Source organism: Chiloscyllium plagiosum, unplaced genomic scaffold (genome assembly GCF_037043375.1).
Source record: "Chiloscyllium plagiosum isolate Xiang-an unplaced genomic scaffold, Cpla_swu_hap1 HiC_scaffold_14, whole genome shotgun sequence".
Lineage (NCBI taxonomy): Eukaryota > Metazoa > Chordata > Chondrichthyes > Orectolobiformes > Hemiscylliidae > Chiloscyllium > Chiloscyllium plagiosum.
Window position 1 is genome coordinate 91,927,729 of NW_028270152.1, and position 23,815 is coordinate 91,951,543.

At 45.5% G+C, this 23,815-nt stretch overlaps 1 long non-coding RNA gene across 1 annotated transcript in view; it reads left to right on the top strand.

Annotated features, from left to right (window-relative positions):
* LOC148148032 (uncharacterized) overlaps nt 1–23,815 on the top strand; it is a 105,036-nt gene that overhangs the window by 24,957 nt on the left and 56,264 nt on the right. The gene's annotated exons all lie outside the window — the stretch shown is intronic.

Consider the following 23,815-nt stretch of genomic DNA (forward strand, 5'->3'; position numbering starts at 1 on the left):
GAAAAGAATTCACATTTTGTGGACCGTTGTGATCTCCTCTGGAGTAGAGTTGACCTGCATAAGAAGGATGGATTGTACCTGAATTGGAAGGTGTCTAATTTCTAGGCAGGGAGACTTGCTGGTGATACTTGGGAGGCATTAAACCAGTGAGGGAGTGGGTGTAAACCCAAGAAGGTAGTGAGGAAAGAGATATGTCTGAGGCTGGTACAGTTCAGAAATCAAATAGTCAAGGCAGGCAAGGGCAAGGCACGAATGAAGTCGGACTGAGCAGTTGCACTGCATTTACTTCAATAGAAGAGGCCTGACAGGGAAGGCAGATGAGCTCAAGGTATGGTTTTGAATATGGCACTGGGATATTATAGCAATTACAGAGGCATCACTCAGGGATGGATAGGACTGGCAGCTTAATGTTCCAGGGTATAGATGCTATAGGAAGAATAGAAAGGGGGACGAGAGAGGAGGGGGAGTGGCATTTTTGATTCGAGATAGCATTATGTTTTTTCTTAGGGAGGATATTCCTGGGAGTACGCCCAGTGAAGTTATTTAGGTGGAACTGGGAAATAAGAAAGGGATGATCATTTTATTAGGGGTTTCTGCATGGATTTCATCTGGTTCCTCTGGTTTCCTCCCACAGTCCAAAGATGTGCAGGTTGGGTGGATTGTCCAGGCTGAATTGCCCATAATGTTCAGGGATGTGTACGTTGGGTAGCCCTGGGAAATGCAATGTTACAGCGGGAGGTTAAGAGGCTCTCAGGGTCAGTATCAATGTGATAGGCTGAATGACCTGCTTCTACACTGTTGGGATTCTCTGATAATTCTACTATTTTTAAAATAGTTATAGAAAATAACATATCAGATCTAAACGTTTAGGATCTGAATTGGACAAAGGCCAATTTTGATGGCACAAGGCAAGAACTTTCACCTGCCCCCTCAAGCCTGCTCTGCCATTCAACAAGATCAGGGCTGATCTTCTCATGGCCTCAGCTCCACATTCCTGCTCTCTCACCATAACCCTTAATTCTTTTCCTGTTCACAAATCTACATTTTGCCTTAAAGGCATGCAAGTTGATAACGTCAAATGCTGCACTCAGCAGGGAATTCCACAGATTCACAACCCTTTAGCTGAAGAAGCTCCTCCTGAGCTCAGTCCTAATTCTGATCCCCCTTATTTTGAGGTAATGCTCTGTTGTTTGACCTGCCCCCAGTGGAAATAGCCTCCCTGCTTCTATCTTATCTACTCCCGTCATAATTTTATTGTTTCCTATCCAAACTCCCATTCTTCTAAATTACAATGACAAGAGAACCAGTTTTCTCAATCTCCACATACGCCAACCCTCTCAACTCCCAACTCAAACTAATGAACCTCCTCTGTTATCCCTCCAGTGCCAGTACATCCTTGCTAATGTAAGGGGACCAAACCTGTACACAGTTCCCCAGGTGTGGCCTCACCAGCAGCATAACCATCCCTCTCGCATGAAAGGATAATATTCCCTTCACTGTCTTAATTACCTGCTGGAGCTGCAAACCAACTTCCTGTGATTCATGCAGAAGGACACCCAGCTCCCACCGCACAGCAGCATGCTGCAAGTTTTCACCATTTCATCATCCAGTTTGCTGTTCGTCCGACCAAAATGGATGACCTCACATTTCCCAACATTGAACTCCATCTGCCAGACCCTTACCCACTCACTTAACCGATCTGTATCCCTGTCCAGACTGACAGTGGCCTCTGCAGACATTGCTTTACCTCATCTTCGTATCAAATGTGAACTCTGACACCGTACACTTGGTCCTCAACTCCAAAACATTTGTGTAAATTGCAAATAGTAGACAATTTCTACCCAAATATCTCACCACTACTTCCTTGAGAGGTTCAAGCATTTTCTCCACTACAGAAGTTAAGCTAACGGATCCTTTTTGAAAAATAGTGGCACCACATTTGCAGCTTCCAGTCTGTCAAAACTATCCCAGAATCCAACAACTTTTAATGAATTATTACGAGTTGTATTTGCTATCCCACCCCCCGCCATCTTTTCTTTTTTTCCCGGGATGCATTCCATCAGAGTCAGGAGACTCATCTACCTTTAGGCTGTTATCTTTCCCAACATTACCTCTTTACTGAGAATAATTGCTTCTGTATCCTCATCTGCCATTGCCTCCATAGGCCTGCGACAATGAGAGTACATAGACAGTATGTTCCTGTTAAGGCCAAGGCTGGTAGGTGTAAAGAATGCTGCCTGACGAAAGAAATTGTGGACCTGGTCAAGAAAATGAAGGAGGGATATGGCAGGTACAGAGAGCTGTGTTTGTGTGAATCCCTAGAGGAGTATAGGGGCAGTAGGAGTATACTCGAGGTAAACCAGGAGGGCAAAAAGGGGACATGAGATAGCTTTAGGAAATAGGTTTAAGGAGAATCCAAAGTGATTGTACAAATACACTAAGGACAAACGATAACCAGGCAGAGAACAGGTACCCGCAAAAATCATCAAGGCTGTCTGTGGAACCGCAGGAGGTGAGAGAGATTCTATATGAGATTCTTTTACTGAAAGAGGATGTGGCAGCTCGAGTGTTTGGAGAAATAAATAGTGATAACGTGATAAGTGTCCATATTACAGAGGAGGATGTCTTAAACGGTAGCAAGGTGGAATAATCCCTGGGACCTGCTCAGGTGTAACCCAGAACTTTGTGGGAATCTAAGGAAGTGTTTGCTGGACCCCTCGCTGAGATATTTGTGTCATTGATTGTCACAGGTGAGGTGCTGGAAGCTGGGCACAATTATTTGAGAAAGGTGGGAAGGAAAGGCCAGGGAACAATAGACCAGTGAGCCTGAAATCAGTGGCAGAGAAGTTGTTGGATGTGATTCTCAGGGACATGATTTACATGTAATTGGAAAGGCAAGAAGTGATGTGGGACAGGCAGCCTGGCTTTGTACATGGAAGTCACTAACTTGGACTCCAGGAAGACACACGGTTCTACATAACAGACTGGTTAGCAAGCTTGAGACTGTAGAATACAGGGAGGACTAGCTATTTAGATACAGAATTGTCTAGAAGGTATGGAGATGTATAACATGGAAACAAACCCTTCAGTCCGTACCGTCCATGCCAACAACTTACCCAACCCAACAACTGTGTGAGAAATATGCTGTCAGGATGGGTGCTGGGTCCACTGCTTTTTGTCCTGTATATCAATGATTTCTATGTGAATATATGAGGTATGGTTAGTAGGTTTACACTAGACATCAAAATTGGAGATGTAATGGGCAGTGAAGAAGTTTACCTCAGTACATTGGGACTTCAATTAAATGGGCTAAGGAGGGGCAGATGGGTTTAATTTAGATAAATATGAGGTTCTGCATTTTGGTAAAAAGCCAATCAGAGCAGGGCTTGTACACTTAATGAGGAGGTCTTGAGGTGTGTTGCTGAACAAAGAGACCTTGGAATGCACGTTCACACTTCCTTGAAAGTGGAATCTTAGGTAGGCTAGTTAAGAAGGTGTTTTGTATTGAGTATAGGAGTTGCGACATTATTTTGGGGCTGTACAGGGCATTGATTCAGCTACTTCTCGAATTATACTTTCAGTCCTTGTCTCCCCGCTATAGGAATGATGTTGTGAAACTTGAAAGGATTCAGAAAAGATGCACAAAGATGTTGCCACGGTTGAGAGTTTGAGATATAGGGAGAGGCTGAATTGGCTGGGGCTGTTTTCCCTGTGGCATCGCATGCTGAGAGGTGACCTCAGTGGTTGATACACTCGTGAGGAACATGGTGAGGGTGAACAGCCAGGGTCATTTTTCCCACGTTAGGTGGGTCCAAAACAAGAGAGCACAGGCTTAAGTTGTGAGGGAAAAGATTTAAAAGGGATGTGAAGGGCAATGTTTTCAAGCTGAACATGGTATGTGTACGGAATGAGCTGCCAGAGAAAGTGTGGAGGCTGGTACAATTGCAACATTTAAAAGGCATCTGATTGGATATGTGATCAGGCAAGTTTGAGAAGGATATGAGCCAAGTCCTGGCAAATGGGATGAGATTAATTTAGGATATCTGGTGGGCATGGACAAGTTGGACCAAGCGGTCAGTTTCTGTGCTGTACATTTCTATGACACTAATAAATTAAAATTAAGATCGGTTTCTCTTTTATAGAGAGTTAGCAGAAGGTCAGAAAATTCTCCTTGGAGCTGAGAACGTTAAGCAGTGATTTCAACGAGGAGCAGAATTGTTTCCAGTAAATTTAATTTACATAGAGACAGCATGAGAAATTATTAACATTGTCACAATTTTTATGAACTACTTTCAGGTAACTGGCAAATAATGCAGGGTAAAAACGTGAAGATTATTTGACTCAGTAAGTTCTGAGCATCTGGAACAGTTTGATTGACAGATGGATGCAGATTCAGTAGTTATTGTCAAAATAAATTTGCAATTTTCTTTTTTAAAGGAAGGATTTGGAGGGCTATGTCCAAATGGAAGGTGAGTTGGGACTGACTGGCACCATCTCCAGAGGGAGAGTGTACAGCCCCAATGGGCTGAATAGCCCCCAGCCCCTGTTCTGAGATACTGTCCCATTCATTGTGAATGATGAAGCTCATCACAGGGCAGAGCCATAGACATGTACTGCATGAAAGCACACTCTTTGGTTAAACTGGTCTATGCCGACTAGATATCCCAACCTAATCTAGTCCCATTTGCCAACACTTGGCGCATATCCCTCTACTCCCTTACTATTCAAATACCCATCCAGATGCCAAATGGTATAATTGTACCAACCTGCTCCACTTCCCGAGAGAAGATTCCATCCACGCACCAACTCCAGTGTGAAAGAAATTGCCCCTCAGATCCATTTTAAATCTTTCCCTTCTCATTTTGGGCGGCACGGTGGCACAGTGGTTAGCATTGCTGCCTCACAGCGCCAGAGACCCGGGTTCAATTCCCGCCTCAAGCGACTGACTGTGTGGAGTTTGCACGTTCTCCCCATGTCTGCGTTGGTTTCCTCCGGGTGCTCCGGTTTCCTCCCACCATCCAAAAAGATGTGCAGGGTCAGGTGAATTGGCCATACTAAATTGCCCGTAGTGTTAGGTAAGAGGTAAATGTAGGGGTTTGGGTGGGTTCCACTTCGGCGGGTCGGTGTGGACTTGTTGGGTCGAAGGGCCTGTTTCCACACTGTAATCTAATCTAATCTAATCTAATCTAATCTAATCTAATCTAATCTAATCTAATCTAATCTTAAACCTATGTCCTCTCGCTCTGGACTCCTCCATCCCAGGGAAGAGACCTTGTCTATTTATCCTACCCATGCCCCTCATGATTTAATAAACCTTTGAGGTCACCCCTCAGCCTCTGATGCACCTGGGAGGATCCCACCACTTATGTCACAATGGAGCCTGGCTGATTGACACAGCTTCAGACCAATAGGACAGTGGCGTGATCCTCCAGCCAATAGAAGTGAATGAGGGGTGGGTCCAGCGGGCCAACACCTGACCATGAGCTTTGCAGGCGCAGTGTCACTGTGAGGGGGGAGGAGTCGCAGTGAGTGTGAAGGGACTGGGAGAGAGACGGAGTTAGTGTGGGCTGGGAGGGTTGATAAACACGGTTTCAGTCTGCTAGACCTGAAAGAAATACTTGGGGGAAATTAAAACCAAAAAGAACTGCGGATGCTGTAAATCACACACAACAACCAGAAGGTACTGGAAAAGCTCCGCAGATCTGACAGCATCTGTGAAGAGAAATCAGTTTGCATTTTGGATCCGGTGACGCTTCCTCAGGTACTGATAGTACTGAGAAAAAACTATTGGTTTATATGCAGAAGATAGAGGTTAAGGAGTAAATGATAGGTGGGGATAAAGTCCAAAGAGAGAGAGATCGGAGCAGTTGGACAAAGGTTATCCTGTCTGGGGGAGAGTAAATAGCTGTTTATGGGGACTGTTAGTGGTTATCCATAGGTAGTGTGTAATAGCAGGCTATGTAATAACAAGGTCTGGTATGTGAGGTAGGGGGCAACGAAACTAGAACGTGGGAGAGTTCAGGACCTAAAATTATTGAATTCGATGTTGAAGCCAGAGGATTGCAGGGTCCCCGAGTGGGAGATGAGGTGTTGTTCTTCCAGCTTGCTTTAAAGTGTGGCGCTGGAAAAGCACAGCAATTCAGGCAGCATCCAAAGAATAGAAGAATCGACATATTGGGCATATAGGCACTTCATCAGAAATGTGGGAGTGGGGGAAGCTGGCTGAGAGATAAATAGGGAGGGGTGTGTGGGGTTGGGGGTAGGGAGCTAGGAACAGGCTAGGTAGATGTAGATGGGGTAGTAAAAACAATGACTGCAGATGCTGGAAACCAGATTCTGTATTAGTGGTGCTGGAAGAGCACAGCAGTTCAGGCAGCATCCAAGGCGCTTTGAAATCGGCGTTTCGGGCAAAAGCCCTTCCTGATGAAGGTCTTTTGCCTGAAACGCCGATTTCAAAGCTCCTTGGATGCTGCCTGAACTGCTGTGCTCTTCCAGCACCACTAATCCAGTAGATGGGGTAGTGGTGAGAGGGTGGAATGGATAATTGGGAAGGATGATGGACAGGTGGGATAGTTCAAGAGGCCAGTGCTGAGTTGGTGGGTTGAATCTGTGATGAGGTGGGGGAGAGGAGATGAGGAAACTTTGATGCTGTGTGGTTGAAAGGTCCCTAGGTGGAAGATGAGGTGTTCTTCCTCCAGGCGTCGGGTGGCTCGGATTTGGGGGTGGATGACACCCAGGAATTGCATGTCCTTAGCAGCGTGGCGGCAGAGGGGGGTAGCTGAAGTGGTTGGCCACAGGGCGGTGGGGTTGGTTGGTGCATGTTCGCTGAAATGTTCCACAAGTTGGCATCCTGACTCCCCACTGTAGAGGAGACCGCATCGAGAGCAAAGGACACAAAAGGTGAGGTGTTTGGATGTGCAGGAAAATCTCTGTTGGATGTGGGAGGGGTGGGGAGGGAAATATATCTCTGGTGGTGAGGTCTGATTGTAGTTGGTGGAAATGGCAGACGATGATGCATTGTATCTGGGTGGAAGGTGAGGACTAGGGAGATTCCATCCTTGTTGCAGTTGGAGGTGTGGGTTCCAAGGGCAGTGGTGTGGGAAGTGGAGGAGATACACGGGAGGGGAAATTGCAGTCCTTGAAATCGGAGGCCATTTGGTATGTTCTGAGGTGTTCTGCCAGCTTGCATCAAGCTTCAGTGGAACACTGCAGTAAGCATGAGACAGAGATGTTGGCCTGGGAACAGCCTTGTGTGTTAAAGTGGGGGGCAACTGGATGCTTCGGGTCTTTTTTGCAACAGATCGTAGATCATCAGCCGCCATTTCCACCACCGCTACTGAGATGCTATCAGGTTCCTGCCTCCTCCATTAACAGCTTTCCGCCCTCCCAGCCGGATCGTTATCCACTCTTTTGTCTTTCCAAATGTTCCAATCTCTCTTTGGGCTCTGTCCCCAACTATTATTTACTCTTTAACCCCTATATCCTGTAGTCCAAAGATGTGCAGGTTAGGAGAATTGGTCCAGCTAAATTTCCCATAGTGTTCAGGGATGTGCATTCGTCCGGGGAAATGGTGAGTAATAGGGTAGGGGAATGGGTCTGGGTGGGTGTGGAATTGTTGGGCCGAAGGGCCTGTTTCCTGTGGGGATTCTAATTTTCCCAGCTGCCATCGGTTCTGAGGAAGGGTCACTGGACTCGTGATGACCCTTGGTGTGTGCAGGAGGAGGAAACGGGAAAGGGGACAGTGGCAGCAGAAACTGGATGAAATGTATCAGTATAGACTGGGAGGATTTAGTTACACTCTGTGCAGGTCGTTAATCTGAATTAGAAACTCCTGGTCCCACGTTTGCAGCAAAGTGGAAGATGGCTTGGGCCTCAGGCAGTGAGAGGTGCTGGGTTATGGCTGCCATCTTTATCTGGGGCCAAGGTACAGCAAGGAGCATGCACGTGTCTTCTTCCTGGTTGGGGGCGGTGCGATTTCAAGAGGAGCATCCAACACATACCAAAAGAAGTGTTTGCCTTCACTATTCATCTTGCACTAACTATGAGCTTTGTTTTGTGAATTCATTTTATAGGATCTTAATTGAGAATAATTGAGACTGGGATCTCAAAAGCAAGTTTCTACAGTCCACAGAGTCATCACGATCTGAATATCATTGGCATTTAACTGTGAAAGGAGAAAGGTTTATCTGTTCTGACTGTGGGAAAATATCTTCAATATTTTTGTCAAGCCAAAAGCAGAACGATGTTCAGGTTCATGGTTGGATCACCCTTTGGGTATGTGTTTAATTCTTGGCCCTGTAGCTGTGGAAGGAGGTATTGGTCTGAGAGAGAGCACAGATTTATCCATATTACGCCTCGTCTCTTTGCAGGAACTGTCAGATTTAGTCACAATCATCCACTTTATGATGTTAACCTGTAAACTCCCTACTTCCAATTCCCTGCAAATTTCTCATTGAAATTCCTTGTGGACTCAAATTCCAGTACCATTTCAGGTGGAACGTTCCAGATTCTGACAACTGTCTGTTCATTCAGAAACTGCTGAAGTCCATGATGACTCTGGGGATACAAAGGGCTGAATTGAGAGATGTGATGCAGTCCCTGAGCTCCCATTGAGATGCATTGGAACAGTACAGGAGGCTGAGGGCAGTGTAGGTGTGAGCAGACAATGAAAATGACTGGGCTGCACTGTGAGGGCTGCTTGGATCAATGAGAGTGTTTTGGAGTTGGATGTAAACAAATTGAGATGAGACAGGGAGAAGGTGAAGCTGAAACTCTGTTTTACTTCAGGCCATTCAGAAATTCACAGTCCCAATGGGAATAGTCAATTTGCCAGTGATACCTGTGGAGTATTTAAGTTTTTAAAAGTACAACAGATCAGCTTAAGTAAAGATTTTTTTTAGTATAATGGGCATGTTTGAAGTGAAGGAAGGTTGCTCACTTATTTAAATTCTCTTAATGGGAGTAACTAGATGAATGTAGTGAGATGTTGTTACAGGAGACCTCAGACCTGTGGTGTGCTCCTCTTGCACAATGTGGGACATAAGGGATGCTTCCAGTGTCCGTGACGGCTATGTGTGCAGGCAGTGTGTCCATCTGCAGCTACTGAGAAACTGTTTTTCAGACCTGGAGCTGTGAGTGGACTCACTGTGGAGCAATACTGAGAATGTTAGGGACAGCACGGTTAGTGAGTTAGTCACACTGCAGGGGAGAGTTACACAGGCAGAAAGGGAATGGGTGACCATCAGATCAAGTAAAAGGCTCAGGAAGGAAGTGCAGGACTCACCAGTGATCATTCCCCTTCTCAAACAGATACTGTGCACCGCTTGGGATTCTATAAGGTTGGGAACAGGTGGGGTGGACTCTCAGGGGAAATCAGCAACAGCCAGGTTCATGACACCACAGATAGCTCCGCTGCACAGAACGGGAGGAGGGAGAATGGCAGAGCTATAGTAAGAGGGGATCCACTAGTCAGGATCAGAGACAGGCGCGTCTTTGGCCACAGACATGAATCAAGGACAGTGGAATTGAACCCCGGTCCATTTATTGATAAATGCACAGACCAATAAAGGTCAGCGTCCCAAATGCAACCTTCAGCACTTGGTCACCCTGAAGCTCTACTTTCCAGGGACTATGCACTTGTTCTGAGCTCTTCAGAGGGATTGAAGGGGACAGGGAGAAAACAGGAACAGGGTTGTGTTGCAGATCTATATAATAACTGTCTCCCTCGCCTGTCGGTTTCTCCCCCCGCCTCGGTCTCCCACACCCCATCGTGCCTCCACCCCCACCGCAGGGAAAAGACCTTGTGTATTTACCATATCCATGCCCCTACTGATTTTATAAACCTCTATAAGGTCAGCCATCAGCATCTGACACTCCAGGGAAAACGGTGTATTCAGCCTCTCCCTGTAGCTCAAATCCTCCAACCCTGGCAACATGCTTGTAATACTATTCTGGCCACTTCCAAGTTTCACAATATTGATTTGATAGGAAGGAGACCAGAATTGCACGCAATATTCCAAGAGTGACCTAACCAATGTCCTGTACAGCCGCAATATGACTTCCCAACTCCTGTACTCGGTACTCTGACCAATAAAGGAAAGCATACTAAACACCTTCTTCACTATCCTATCTACCTGCGATTGCTTTCAAGGAGCTATGAACCTGCATTCCAAGGTCTCTTTGTTCAGGAACACTTCCGAGGACTATACCATTAAGTGTATACACCCTGCTAATATTTGCTTTTCCAAAATGAAGCACCTCACATTTATCTAAATTAAACTCTAACTGCCAGTCCTCAGCATATTCGACCCTCTGATCAAGATCCCGTTTTAATCTGAGGTAATCCTCTTCACTGTCCACTACACCTCCAATTTTGGTGTCATCTTACTAATACTTCCAATATTCACATCCAAATCATTTATATAAATGATGAAAATTAGTGGATCCAGCACCAATACTTTGTGGCACTCCACTGGTTACAGGTCTCCAACCTGAAAAGCAACCTTCTACCACCACCCTCTGTCTTCTACCTTTGAACCAGTTTTGTATCCAAATGGCTAGTTCTCGCTATCTTCCTTGAGAACTAACCTTGCTAACCAGTCTCCCATGGGGAACCTTGTTGACCACCTTACTGATGTCCATGTTTCCACCGCTTTGCCCTCATCAATCCTCTTTATTACTTCTTCAAAAAAGTTGACTCATGTTCATGAGAGGTGATTTCTCACACACAAAGCCGTTATTAATACCCAGGAATTAACTCTGTACATTGGGGTCTGCGTCACCCAGTTATAGCTGTTAATATTCTGGATAAAGTTCATGTACACCAGCTTTGTGTTAGTGACTGTGTCTTGAATCTTGTTAATAACACCAGTGCCGGTTAGTTCGTTTTGAAAGGCAGTCCCTTCCGCCTGCTCTGTCTCCTCCATCCCCACCATAGACAGTAAGTGGGAGGAGCTCATGGATATTCCATGTGAGAGAGATTGAGAAAATCTTCCCTTCATTCCACTAGCCCACCAGGAAATGGTGGTAGTGTCCTTACCTCTGAACCACGAGGTTTGGGTTGAAAGTTGAGTAACAGCATCTTTGAAGCGGCTGATTGGAAAACATGCCCAAGCTCCCAGCTGTCCCTGCCTGAGCCTCCAAACAGAATCTTCCCTGTAGTTTCTCGTCTGTCAGACTCTCCCATTGCTCAGTTTGTCCAGGATCCCCTCCTGCTGCTGCACTGCTCCTGTCCGTCACTGACCTGCCCATCCCCCAGTGTCCTCCACATTCATTCATTGTTGACAATCCCATTGTCCCAGTCCTCCAGCCCCGCTCCCTCCACTCTATTGGGCAGCAGATGCTGTCAATCACCCAGGCTCCTGTGTGATCTGGAGCATGCGCTGTAGGAGGGGCTGGATTCTGGATTAGTGGTGCTGGAAGAGCACAGTAATTCAGGCAGCATCCGAGGACAGGCCTCGGATTTTGCCTGTCCTCCGATGCTGCCTGAATTGCTGTGCTCTTCCAGCACCACTCATCCAGAATCTGGTTTCCAGCATCTGCAGTCATTGTTTTTACCTCTGTCGGAGGGGCAACCAGTGCACGGGCGCAGTGCTGGCCAATTGTTGGCGTATGTGCAGTATGGGTCAGAGCCAGGGAGGGAGGCTGTGTATGTGTGGGATTAATCTGTCATTGGCTGCTCCCTCCCTTCCTCCCTCTGAGAACAGAACCCAGGGGCATGATCCCAGCCCTGCTATCGTGACAAGTGGTTGGGGTATCAGTGGGGGGGGAGAATTTTGCAGAAAGTTATCAGAACTCGTGTGAAGATTCAGGAATGTTATGGAAAGGAACAAGGATGGGCCAGCATTTAAAGTTCTAATTTGGTTCACTTTAGTTCAACGAGATATGATTTGGCCAGTGTGTGCAGGATGGTTCTTATGAGAGGGTCGGTGTGGGGAAAATAAATAAGAGATTCCAGATTGGGGAAAAAAAATCAGTTTGGGTCTGACCAGGAAGGAAACCCTGGGAGGTGGGAGGAGGATTCACCAACACCTAGGAGGCTCTGAGTCAGAGTAATATACTTGATTAGATTAGATTTCCTACAGTGTGGAAACAGGCCCTTCGGTCCAACCAGTCTACACCGACCATCGGAAGAGTAACCCACCCAGACCCATTTCCCATTGCCAATTCACCTGACCTGCGCATCTTTGGATTGTGGGAAAAAACCGGAGCACCCAGAGGAAATCCACGCAGACATGGAGAGAATGTGCAAACTCCACACAGACAGTCACCCAAAGCTGGAATCGAACCTGGGACCCTAGTGCTGTGGGGCAGCAGTGCCATCGTGCCACCCCCTTTTTTTGGTTCATAGCCTGCAGGTAGGAGCTAGGAAGCTGAATTCAAGGAGAGGAGAGAGAGAGTGTGAGAACTGGGTGTGGAGGAAAGAAGTGAGGAGATTGATTTGGTCTTCAGTTAACAAGAGAGAAAAATTGTGAGACTGAGATTTAAAGCTTTGGGGCAACAAGGAAACTACAATTTATTACTATCATTGTCTTATAAAGATCCTTCCGGTATTAACGGTGGTATCTTGTTTTCTCCGTACGGTACTGAAATGGTGGATTTGCAGATGAGAAATTCAGATTGAACTTCATGTTCAGTTTTGATAGTTACTTGATCCGTGCTGATCTGGATATCATTGGGCTTTTCATGTGGAAGGAAAGGTGAGTATTCTGTTCGTGGGTGAATATTTCACATATCACTGTGACTGGAAACATTACTGAGACACAGCCAAGTCCATGTTAGTGTGGTGACTGTGGAGAGAGAGTTCGTTTGTTTTTAAAAGTCTGAAAAACATGGCACATTTTCCAGGAACAATTAAGTTACAGATTTGTTTTGTATGAGGACAAGGTTTTAATTATCCATGCAACCAAAAAGAGACCAGGATACCTGCACCATGGAACAAACGATGAAAACGGGATTGTTGTAAAGGAGTTAATTATCAATCGTGGCTTGTAATCCATTGGCGTTGTCGCGTCGGTTCCAGCGCCGTGGGGAAATACTGGAAATGTGATGAATGTAATGTAGGTTTCAGTTATTAAACTGTAAAAAGTGCAGAAGAAATTTACAGGGATTTTTGCCAGGGCTCAGGGATCTGAGTTATAGGAAGAGGTTGGACAAGCGAGGATTTTTTTTTTGTTTAGAGCAGAGGAAACAGAGGAGGATCTTTTCTCGAAGTCTATAAGACCATGAGAGGCATGGGTAAGGTGAATGCACTCAGTCTTTTGACCAGGGAATCGAGGACTGGAGGGCATCAGTTTAAGGTTACAGGAGAATGAATGAAAGGGAACCTGAGGTGCAACTGTTTTACACAGAGGGTGGTATGTATATGGACTCAGCTGCCAGTGGAAGTGGTTGAGGTGGGTACATTAACAATATGTAAAAACATTTGGACAAATACACGGATAGCAAAGGGTCAGAAGCAGATGGGCCAAGTGCAGGGAAATGGGGTTCGCGTGGATGGACATTCTGATTGGTTTGGGCCCAAGGGCCAGCCTCTGCTCTAGGATGCTGTGACTCCAAGTATATTTACTATTTCTCCTGCTATCTCTGGTAGCACCCTGTGATGTATTTCATCTGAGCAAGGAGATTGTCTACCTTTACCGCCATAAGCTTGCCCAGCTCTAAAGCTTTTGTGATGATGGTTGTTTCTTGGTCCTCACCTTCCTCGGTCTCCTTATCAAGTACTGGCATGTTCTTCGTATTCTCCACTGTGAAGACTGACTGCTGTGTACTCATATTCCTGAACCCTGCTGGATAGGAATAACTGGGCACAGAACTCTGAGAGGTCATCTTTGAGTCTTTATTGATGAGACATGGCAGGTACCTTGATAGTGTACATGCAGAGCACCTCCAGGCAGCATCAGGTAACCCCCCCCCCCCCACCGTCTGGTGTGCCACTCCCATTCTTATACCTTTGTGGTTTGTGGTTTTGAATGGACGCTGTCTCTCAATATTATCTCCATGGCAACGGCAGTTAAAAAGTCAAGTTCAGCTCAACACTTTGTGGTTAAATCACATACCCCTCTCCCACACCCCTGTGGCTCAGTCAGGTATCTGACAGGCACTTCAGTTTCAGTGGGACTGTCTGTCAGGATTCTGATGTGGAAGAGCGGGTGTTGGAGCGGGGTGGGCAAAGTTAAAAACCATGCATCACCATGTTGTACTTTCAAATAAACCTGTTGGACTATAAGCTTTTGCAGTGTGCTGTGAGTTTTAACTTCATCAGGATTATCTCTATGGTAACAGTTAAGTGCTTCAACAATTACAGAGGCCATATGTTCCCCACACAATAGGTTCCCCTCTAGCAGTGTAAACTGCTATTCTGGCCCTGGGGATAGCTACTCAATCCCATCTGGCTTTCTGTTGATCTTTAAAGTTTTTCTAATCTCCTAGTTTCTCCATGGTCTTTGCCAATTTGTATGCTTTCTATTTCAATTTGATAGACTCCCTTATTTCCTTAGCCACCCATGGCAGATTACTCCTTTTCCTACAGTCCTCCCTTTTCACTGATATATACTTTTGCTGAGCAGTTTGAAAAAATCTTTGATATTCCTCCACTGTCCGTCAACTGTCCCACCCTAAAGTCTTTGCTTCCAGTCTACATTAGCCAACTCCTGCTTCATCCTATTGTAGTCTCCTTTGTTTAAGCACAGGATCTGGATTGGATTTAATCTTCCCGCTTTCCAACTATATTCTAAATTCAATCATACTTAACACAAGTCTTTTTATCAGATTATGAGGTGAGGCGATGTTACCTGGGTGTTTTGGTTTTCATTGTCAGAGACCTTGGCTTTGTAATAAAGTACAGGATAGATATTCACAACAGAGTGTTCTGGACGGTGTGAATGTACTACACAGCCTAAAACCATACATCACTGTCTCACCTCCGTTCACATGATTTGAAGATGCCGGTGTTGGACTGGGGTGTACAAAATTTTAAAATTCACACAACCCCAGGTTATAGTCCCTCAGGTTTAATTGGAAGCACACTCGATTTCGGAGCGTTGCTTATTCATCATGATCCAATTAAACCTGCTGGACTATAACCTGTTGTTGTGATTTTTAACTCACCTCAGTTTAAAATTGCAAAATCATTATCTCCTACATACTTCCTCACTATCTCATCCACCTGACTATCCTGCTTTTTCTGAAAATCTCCTTTGGTGAAGGTGGTGAGTTTTGGATTCAGCTTTCCAGTTTTTACCGTAAGAAGATAAGCCCTGGGCCCAGGAGAGGCAATGCAGCCCTTCGAACCAGCTCCACCATTTAAGACCATGATGATTGAGCTCACCTCGCTCTCAGCTGGATTTTCCCACCTGCTCTCTCTCACCCTTCATCTCATTGCAAATGTAACATCTGTATCTCTTCAGTAAATTTGCTCATTGTCCTGGCATCCACTGCATTTTGAATAAGGAATTCCCCAGATTCACAGCACATTGAGATAAGTACATTCTTCTTCATGAGAATAGAATAGAGTCCCTCCAGTGCAGAAATAGGGTATTCGTCCATGGAGTCCACACCAACCCTATAATGAGCATCCCATTCAGACTCACCCATTCCCTGTATTTCCCATGGTTAATGGCTTAACCTGCACAGGCATGGACACTGTGGGAATTTAGCACAGCCAATCCACTTAACCTGCACATCTTTGGACTGAGAGATGAAACTGGAGCACCCAGAGGAAACTCGCACAGACACGGGGAGAACGTGTAAACTCCACACAGTCGCCTAAGGCTGGAATCAAATCCAGGTCCCTGACGCTGTGATTCAGCAATGCTAACCATTGAGCCACCTCTGCTTAAAGTCTGTTCCTCCTATTAACCACCCCACGCCCCAGTTGGCTGAATCTATATTCCTTACATCAGAAAATCAGATTGTGGAAGCAGATGTCTCAGTAAAACTCAGTGACAGTCCATATGTTCTGTGTGTCTGAATGGCGATCCTATACATAACACCCTCCAGTCTACACTTTTCAATCACTTCCCAGAGACAGGGCTCCAGTGGCTTCATGGGGACTACAACTCCCACAAGCCCTGAGGCAGGGACCACACGTGTGTGGGGAAACCCAGCGCTGTGCATGTACAGAAAATGGGTGGGTTTTGGAGCATGTGCTTTGGGTAGGTATACTTTGCGGAAAGTATTTCACACTGTGATTGGCTGGAGGAGGAATGCATCTGCTCATAGTATTGATCAGTTGGGGGGTCAAAGTGTCACTACACCCATGTAGGACCACTCTCCATCCCCAATTCATTGTAATGGTGGGAATCAACTAATGGGAAACAAAGAAGGATCTGACCCATTCTCCCAGACTGAAGGTTCTTCTGTCCAGGATCTGCCACCTCCCTTTCTGTTTCCTTTTGTTTCATTCTGCTGTTACATTATTGACTTGCAGCAACTGAAGGGAAAGGAAGTGAACCCAGAAAGGGTGCAGAGTCTAACCAGGGACAGGAAGTGGTGCCACGGATCTGTTTATCAGTAACTCCATGAGAATGGGGAGGGTGTACATTAGGGGGTAGCAGAGTCAGAATGGTGGGAGAGAGTAAGTGGGCTGGAGGGTTACAGCTTTGGGGGAAGGAAGGGGAAAAATATTCCAGAGAAACTAGAATTGTCTGTTCTGTATTTCTAATCTGTACATATTCCTTTATACAGGGTGCGAGATGGTGAAAATCTGCAGAATGAAATCTCAGAATCATGTGCAGATCATGATGAAGTTACCCAGTGTTTGAAGAACCAAAGATAGAGAATCATTCGGCCAAAATCCTGCAACACTCTACCTCCCAGCATTGTCGGTCTATCTGCACCAAATGGACTGTGAATGGTTCAAGCCGGCAGCTCACTACCATCTTCTCAAGGGTAACGAGAGATGGGGTATAAATGCTGGCTAAGCCAGTGGTGCCCATATCCTGGAAACGGTTTCTATCTCTAGTTGCTAAAACCCAGTTGATGTTACTGCAGGATGATTAGGGAGGCTGAGTACATACTCCAGGAGGCAGCACCATCACATTACCCCTGCCGATACCCACACAGTAACACCGCAACGTCACTGGAACAAAAGGCAGTGAAACCAAAGGAGGACTTCGATATAGTTCTTCGAGGTAAAGTCATGAAAGAGGATTGGAGCACAGCAGGGACAGGAGACTGAGCTGGATGGTTAGCTGTTTCCCTTTGAATGGTGGAGCAGGATTGAAAGGCTGAATGGTCTCCTCCTGCTGCTATCTTCCAGGTATGTATATAGGTAGGAAGAAGTAGGCAGGGCAGGGATTCTCCAGGAGATTGAACTTCCACATCTTTTTTCAGTGAGGGATGGTTTGATGGATTTTATTTAACATTTATCTTTAACACAAGGTTTGTAAAGTTTGGTTTTAAAATGTTGTAAAAGTTTTTTGCACAGCAAATAAAATTAAAGAAAATAAATTAAACTGTCTGAATATAACAGTTTTAAAACTTTCAACCTCCTGTAAAACAAAATCCTGTCTATTCCCGGACCCCATCACTTTCCAGCTACTCAAACTCCGGGAAAATATTCCCTCCCTGTCTGAACCTTTGGTTTGATTTAACTGCTTTTCCGTTCTAGTTCTGTGAGCTGTGAAGCGTTCTTTTTCCCCATTTCTCCGACCCAGAAATATTATCACAGTAACTTTCCCACCATCAAAATCATCATTACGCCATTTTGATTTTGGTTAACATAATCACCAGCAGTGCAAAAGTGAGGACCGCAGATGCTGGAAGCCAGAGCCTAGATTAGAGTGGTGCAGGAAAAGGGCTTTTACCAAAACGTTGCTTTACCTACTCCTTGGATCCTGCCTAACTTGCTGTTCTTTTCCAGCACCACTCTAATCTAGACATATCATCACCAGCAGTAACCAATCATTTGTGTAACCAATTGAAGATTTCCAAACAAAGCCCATTACGGGCCAAGCAAACCATTACAAGTGACAAAGTGAGAAGGGACTAAATCAAAGTAGAGTTGTATGGAGGGGGCAGCGGTGGAGATAAAGCACTGTATCCCCTGCGGTGCCCACCTCTATCTCAAGGCATCGAGAGCATTGATACACAGCACATGCTCCTTCTCCAAGGACATCCTGCTGTGTAGCCTTTATCCTCAATCATAGAATAGAATCCCGACAGTGTGGAAGCAGAGCATTGGCCCATCAAATCCCACCGACCATCAGAAGAACATCCCAGCCAGAGCACTCCATCCCTGCAACAGTGCATTTCCCATGGCTGATCCACCTAGTCTGCACATTCCTGGACACTGTGGACAATTTAGCACGACTGGTCCACCTAACCTGCCTATCTTTGGACTGTGGAAGATAGCACCTGGAGGGGACCCACACTATCATGGAGAGAATGTGGAAACTCGACATTGACCAAGGCTGGACTCCAACCTTGTCCGTGCTGCTGTGAAGCAGCAGTGCTACAATCATAATTTAAATCAAAACAGATTATCATTGCTTATTGTCACATTGCTGTTTGTGGAGACTAACTGCACAGAGAGACACCTTGAGGTTCAGAAAGTGGCAATATAAATTCAGTCAACTCCAGCCCAGTTAATGTGATGAACAACCACAACATCAAAACTCCAACGGTGTCGTCATATACAAGGTCCTGTGCTGATTCTGATGGACAGTAACTCCAGAATCAGAGTCCTGCAGTGATGTGTGAACTCTACCCCACACGGAGCAGGTGGGTGACCACTTCCCTGTGACCACTCACTGGGCTCTCAGTCGTGTTGAAGACTCAGCAAATCCTTTGTCACACAGAGAGGTAAACAGCTCCTAACCAGTGTGAACCCGCTTGGGTCTCAGGGGACAGGATGAATAACTGAATCCTCTCTCACACACTGACCATATGAATGGCCTCTCCCCTTGTGTGGGCTCGCTGGGGTCTCAGGGGGCAGGATGAATCACTGAATCCCCCCCTCACACACTGACCATCTGAATGGTCTCTCCCCTGTGTGGGCTCACTGGGGTGTCAGCAGGTGCTGCATTTGAGTGATTCTCCCCCCACACTGAGAGCAAGTGAATGTCCTTTCCCCCAGAGTGAGCTCGCTGGTGTTTAAGCAGGTCACTGCGTGAATCCTTTCCCACACACTGAGCAGGTGAATGGCCTCTCCCCGATGGGAATGCACTGATGTCTCCGCAGATGGGAGATTTGAATGAATCCTTTCACACACATGGAGCAGGTGAAGGATCTAAATCCACTGTGTCATCTCTGGTGTCTTCGCAGATTGTAAGATCGAGTAAACCCTTTCCCATATGTGAGGCAGGTGAGCGGCCTCTCCGCAGTGTGACTGTGTCAGTGAGTGTCCACTGGGAGGGGTAGGTAAATTCCTTCCCACAATCTCCACTTTTGCGTACCCTCGCCCTGGTCCTGTCATAATGGTGTCTTCCCAGATCACATGACCGGTTAAATATTCGACCACATGCAAAATATGGGAATGATTTGTCTGGGCTGAGAATGCTGCGTTCTCCTTCCATATTACCGATAAGGATCTGGACCTGTGCAATTGGACGACTCTGCAGTCGATGTGATGTTAAAGCTGAGTTTCCCATCTGGGAGCTCTCTCTCTATGTAAAACAAGGTTTTCCCTATCATTATTACAACCCCCAATACCAGTTCTCCTGTCAGTTCTCCTGAACTTCTAAATTAGGACTAATGCAATGACCTCAGTAATGTGCCTTTTTCTCACTTGTTTCTGAAAGTAAATTAGGACCATTTTGAATAACTTTGTGCAATTTACCAGAAGAACCCATACCTATTCTATTATTTACAAGTTTTAATCCATGGGAAATTTGTTAGCTTCTCCAATGACCGTTATAATGTTCTGACCACTTCTACAGAGCTAATGTAAGTCAATTCTAACAATTATCAATAGATTGTATCTAAACAGGATGTCCCACAACAGGAAGTGCTCTGACACTCAATGCCCGTAAGTTGTGTTTTTTTCTTAAAGCCCCTCATGCTTCTGGCAATCTGGCAATACAATTGAAGATATTTTATACAGTAGCCTTACAGTCTCAATTGCCAGTTCCAGTCCATGAAGCAGCCAGTTACACACACCAGTGACTTGAATTCTGACGACAGTGTTGCCCTGGCAGGAGAGATTGAAGAGCATGACACTGTCTTCTCTGGAGTATCTAAAATGAAACACTTGAAATGAACAAAATTCTTCAAAAGCTCGATAGGACAGATACAGGAAGGATGTGCTCCCTGGCTGGTGTATCTGGAATGAAGTCAGCACTAACTGTGGTATCTTTACCCAGCATCCCCTTTAGCTGCATCAATGTTTAAGATGTATTTGCTGCTCTAATTCCACTCTCTTGATCACTCCCATTTGTAATGGCTGTACTGTTGGGGGCCATGCAAATTTATAACATTTGATTCAATCCATCCCAAAGTCTTTCTGTATAGGTGTCTCACTTCTGTTCACAGAGACTCTCAATCAATCTGACTTCTTCACAATCCCTGCTCTGATATTTCCTTAGAGGGCTCAGAATGAAATGTTCACAGAAGGACAAAAAGAGGCTGATTGGCTCATCAGCTCTCCAAAGGATCACCTCACCAAATGCCATTCTTTACCTTTACCCCATAAACATTCCCATTCATCCCCTTCCAATGACTGTTCAATTCTATCCTCTTCATTGTACCTGGCTCCACCACACTCTTTGGCAGTGCATTCCTGACCATAAACTTTCTCTGCATGAAAACATTTTGTCTCATGTCACATGTACTTCTTTTATGAATCCCTTTACATCGGTGCCTCCTCATTATTGATTATTTCCTGAATGAGAACAGTTTATCCTGATCTACTCTCACGAGACCCCTCTTGAAGGTACCTTTACCCACTATCCTCTGGGATGGTGAATATCTCTCCCGGTCACAGGAGACCAGTACGAGACCATTCAGGAGCTCTCACTTTGGGACTGGGTTCAGTACATCATCCAACCTCACTGTACTCCAGTGAATACACACTGGGGAGAGGCCATTCACCTGCTCTGAGTGTGGGAAGCAGTTCACTCCAACTTGATGAAACACCATCGAGTTCACAACTAACCACAGTGATTGGATTTGTTGTTTGTTCATGGGATCATGGCATCACTTGCTGGGGCAGCATTTGTCATCCATTCTGACTGCCCAGGAGATGGTTCAGAGTCAACCACATTATTCAGGGTCTGGATTCACATGTCGGTTGGACCAGGTCAGAATAAACAGTTTCCCAGACCCAATGACATGAAGAGTTGTTTACTGGTCTATTATCCTATTTCAGAAATAATAATGAATAATTTTTGCAGTTGAATTAAAAGTGAAAGACCAAAATGGGTTTTATTCTGATTGAGCACGTCCTCCTGTTTTCTCAGTTGTTATTGACAGTCTCATCCCCCTCGCACCAGAACCTGTTCCAGAGAGTGTTACAGAAAAGGCAGAATGGTCAGCTGCAGCTGGTCACCTGACCGGTCACTGGACCCAAAGGTTCACTCTCCACAGATGTTGCCAGAACTGCTGACGTTTTCCAGCAATGTCTGTTTTTATTCCTGATTTCCCAGCATTTGCAGATGGTTAGTTTTTCAATATTGATCTTGTCTGTTGCAGAGGAGTTTATTAATGAGTTTGGAGGGTTTTGAAAATTGCAAGTTAGGCCACAAATCAGCCATGATCATCCTGAATGGCAGAGAAGGGTTGAGGGGCTGAATGGCCTCCTCCTGTTCCAATGAAAGTTGTCCATCTGCAGCTTGTGGTAACTTTCCCCCTCACTGTTCACTTCACATCCATGTCTAACACACTGTTATTGACTGAACAAACCTCCTGTGTTTGAGCTAAACCTGCTAATGTTCAGTGGCTCCCTCTCCTGCCTCTCGGGTTTAACTCTCATCATGGAATGCTGTCTCGTATTACTGCGGGAATGCCCACAAAGGGCTCAGCCTGGATTTTGTATCCCCTGAGACCCACAAACCCGGTTTATTTCCTTCTTCCTCTTTCATTCTGGCTATTGAACACTCAGTTTCAATCCAATCTCCTGTCATGATCTTCAACGTGTCCATGTGGGTGGACGAGAGGCAGCTGGGATTTAATGAAGAGAAGTGGGGATTAGGCAGAAGAATGAGGAGAGCTGACAGCAAAGGCAGTTCTCATTGTAACGGCAGAGTTTCTACATGACCCAGTGAGTGGTGAGGCACCTGAGATTGTGGGGGAGTCAGATTTTGGATCAGGGATTTGGAAAAGCACTCAGACACTGACTGACCTGTCCATCTGATTGTTAACTCAGACAAAAAGACACAAAGAAAGAGGCACATTTAGATAGCACCTTTGATGACCTGGGGCAATGAACCATGCTTTAAACCCAATGATTTCAGCCTCAGATCTCTGAAAATACAGTCACAAAGCTTCCTACTTGAACCAAGTTGTCTCTCCAGCGTCCTTTTTTCTTGAGAATAGAGTTTTAAGCTGTGTTGCCATTCCTGGTGATTGTCACCTCTGTGTCCTTGTAAGATGTATGACTGTACCTTTATTTTCCTGTTCCCTGTGAGCGACATCAACAGCAGAAACAGGTCCTGACCTGTGCGGGTTTCGGTTGGAGTATTTATATTTACAAATGTATTCTCACCATCGCGTACAGTGTGAAATTGCTGTAAAACAGAAGGAAAGGAGTGAGAGAGCACCCACAGAAACACAAAGGCAGCATGTGTAACTGAGCTGAATGAACCTGGCATGAGGAAAACGTGTCGACAATCACAACTAGTTAGAATTACAGGATCTCTGAGGTGCACAAAGAGACTATTCGGTCCATCGAGTCTGCAATGACCCTACCTCCATAACCCACATTTACCATGGTAAGCCCAATCCACCTAACCTACACACTACAGGCCATGTTAGCACGGCCAATCCAGCAAACCTGCACATCTGTGGGAGGGTCATAGATTATGTCTAGTGCTCAGAATTGTGGATGAAGGCTCACAAATACTTGACTCTGACACAAATGCTCTGTTTTTTTTCAAAATAAAATCTGGGGGAAACTGCAACTGGAAACATTTCTGATTATCTCAGGAGGAAGAGAATTCAAAACTCGTGCCATTGACCCAGAGGGCGCAGTGATAGTTACAGATGTCTGGGAACCATCAGAAATGTAACAGGTTGTGAGCAAGGTGGGGGTGAGACAAGGACAAAAAGACATTCTGTCACACGGGGGAAGGCAGGAGAAATTAAACAGCAGAAATGGTAGTCTCTCAAGGCCACAGGGAATGGAGTTAGGGCTGGGAAAGAAACAAGGAAACAAGGTGAGCAGCTGCCAAAGAAATACTTTGAAAAAACAGATTATAACAACAAAGAGGACAGAGTTCACAGTCTGAAATTGTTGCTGTCATTGGTGAGTACAGAACGCTGTAAAGCCTGGATAGTTCTATTACAGCCAACACATACAGGATGGACAAGTGGCCTCGATCTGTGCTGTAACTTACTGACAAATTTATTCTGACGTTTGGAATTCAGGTCGGCTGATATTCATAAATTCTCAAATTGGACTTGAGTTTAATATTCTGGAGAAATGTCAAATAAATCGCAATGATCCCATTCTGCAGACTTTAGTCCATAGCCCTGCATGTTCTAGCGTTTCAGTTACATCCATGTCCTTTTATTCTAATGTGATGCCGACTACTGCCTCTACCTCCCCATCAGTGAGTTCCTGCTCCCCACCATCCACTCCCCTTCTTTCTGAGAATTAGTTTCAATCTAAAACCTCCAGTTTCTGACCTCTCTGTTATGAATAGCTCCTTCCTATTCA